A 2,500-nucleotide genomic window follows, 5' to 3' on the forward strand; every position below is an offset into this window, starting at 1 on the left:
TCTCTCTCTCTCTCTCTCTCTCTCTCTCAAACACACACACACACACACACACACACACACACTCTCTCTCTCTCTCTCTCTCTCTCTCTCTCTCTCTCTCTCTCTCTCTCTCTCTCTCTCTCTCTCTCTCTCTCTTGTAAAGTTAAATTTGTATGTAAAAATATTACCACTTACTCTCACCTTTCTGACAATACCGAGAGAGAGAGAGAGAGAGAGAGAGAGAGAGAGAGAGAGAGAGAGAGAGAGAGAGAGAGAGAGAGAGAGAGAGAGAGAGAGAGAGAGAGAGAGAGAGAGAGAGAGAGAGAGAGAGAAAATGAGTTTATTAGTAAAGATTTAAAATTTTCATTTCATCTTAGTAGTAGTAGTAGTAGTAGTAGTAGTAGTAGTAGTAGTAGTAGTAGTAGTAGTAGTAGTAGTAGTAGTAGTAGTAGTACTCGTGTTATGAATGACAGAGAAACACACACACACACACACACACACACACACACACACACACACACACACATGGGTCCCGACCGACCAGAGTTGCCAGGTCCGTGGTTTTCTCGCCCAATTGGGCTCTTTTTCCTGGTATTGGGCGTGAAAAATATGGTTTCCGCGGTTTGGCGCTTTTTCGGCTCTTTTTACCGCAGTTGGGCTATTTTCTGGGCTATTTATATTTGAAAATATATAATATACTCTTGCCTTCCCTACATACCAAATCAGGGAGTAGACTCACTCGTATGATAAGGAGTGGCGCCAGGTCAGCCAGCAGAAGAAGGGTGGTGTGAACAAGTCTCCCCTCTCCCTAAGGGGATTACTACTAGGGCCGAATGACCTCATTAAGACTGTAGGGCATCCATCCTGAACACCTGCATGCCGCACCCATAATTTCCACATTCACCTCACAGCACACACACTGAAACACAGCCAGTTTATTTATTCTCAGCCTCGTAGCTGCCTCAGCCTGCCTGGAGGAGATACAAGTATACTGGATGCAGGCCACGTGCATACGTGTGTACGCTGCAAGTCAACATGAGCAAGTGGTCGAAATACAGCAAAAAATACTGTAAAGAGTGGGAACAAGAGGACGGGCTCAAGACAACAAAGTGTTAGCACCGTGTATGCTGAAGGAACTGTGTTGTGACATTGGCAAAAGTGAATATTCATTGATAATAGACGAAAGTACTGACAATAATAGGAAGAAAAAGCTGTGTATTGTTGTTGTTGTTGTTGTTCGGTACCAAAGTTACGAACAGAAAAGAATCATAACATCATTCTTGGGACTTGTTGAACTCGATAGAAGCACTGCTGAGGCTGTTACAGCATCTTTGCTTGAGTTCCTGAAAAAAAGTAAATCTGAACATAAAAAAGTGTATTGGTTTGGCAAGTGATGGCTGTAACACAATGTCCGGAGCACACAACTCCGTCACCTCACGATTACGTGAAATAAATCCGGAGGTTACACACATCAAGTGCATTTGCCACTCGTTACAATTATGCATGTCGTATGCCATGAAAAAACTACCTTCCCACCTTGAGTTCATGGTATCGCAGACATATAAGTATTTTTCGAATAGCTCTCTCCGACAGCAGAAAAATATGCAGAGGTGTACGCTACCATCAATGTGGGAGAACAGCCCCTCAAGATGTTGTTGCAGCAGCTGTCTGACACAAGGTGGCTTGCTATTATTATGCATGTTATTCATGCATAATATTATTATGCATATTATTCATAAAATATTGGGCTCTTTTTGGGCTCTTTTGGAGGGTGGAGTCCGCGGGTTTTGGGCTCTTTTTGGAGTAAAAGTGCGCGGGAATACTGCCGCAGACCTGGCAACCCTGCCTGCGACCGACTCGCCTGAGTTGACAGTAAGCCACGGTGAAGGTGAGACGTACGCCGCCGTGTTCTGCCGTCCCTCCGGATATTCTCGGTGCCACCGCGACTCTGGCACCCCTCTGTTGGGTGTGCGTGGTGCCCCTGGCCTGACACTCCACGCGGCTGCTGTACCTATACCGTGCTCCGGGAGGACAGCAGCGATGCCGCCCTCTCTGTGTTATGCTGTGTTTGGCCCACGCTGTGTTTTTCACGTGTTTCGGAAGTAATGTGATCGCTGAAGGAGAGAAATGCTGGCGTGAGGAGGCGAGACGTGCTTCCAGGCAGTGAGTGGTCAGGTGTGTTGCGTGTGTGTGCCCGGCGAGCGGCGTGCACGGAGCAGCGGGGCGTGTGTTAGGCGGCGTTCCCCAGGGCGAGGAACTGATGCCGCCGCCGCCGCTGCCACCGGCCGCTAACACGAGACGAGGGTGTCGCGGCGGCGGCGTGTCGAGGATCGTGATGACGGCAAGGAGGTGAGGACTACAGGAGGAGGAGGACGAGGACGAGGATGTCGTCGCTGGTGGAGGCACTGCAGGTGTCTCCCGCCCGCAGCCGGCGTAGGAAGCCCTCCACGGCGCAGAGCCTCTACAGGGGCGTCGTCAGGAGCAAGGTGAGAGGCGGCCGTCCGGACTTGTCACTCTTCCT

General features: G+C 49.3%; 1 protein-coding gene across 3 annotated transcripts in view; it reads left to right on the forward strand.

Moving 5' to 3' along the window:
- Positions 1-1,358: 1,358 nt before the first annotated feature.
- LOC135101660 (probable E3 ubiquitin-protein ligase HERC4) overlaps positions 1,359-2,500 on the forward strand; it is a 23,558-nt gene continuing 22,416 nt past the window's right edge. The window contains exon 1 of one of the 3 annotated variants that reach the window (XR_010269347.1): positions 1,359-2,465. The gene's annotated coding sequence lies outside the window, so the exon portion shown is untranslated. The remainder of the gene's footprint in view (positions 2,466-2,500) is intronic. The other 2 variants (XR_010269349.1, XR_010269348.1) reach the window with 2 other exon arrangements.

This window comes from Scylla paramamosain, chromosome 6 (genome assembly GCF_035594125.1).
Source record: "Scylla paramamosain isolate STU-SP2022 chromosome 6, ASM3559412v1, whole genome shotgun sequence".
NCBI lineage: Eukaryota > Metazoa > Arthropoda > Malacostraca > Decapoda > Portunidae > Scylla > Scylla paramamosain.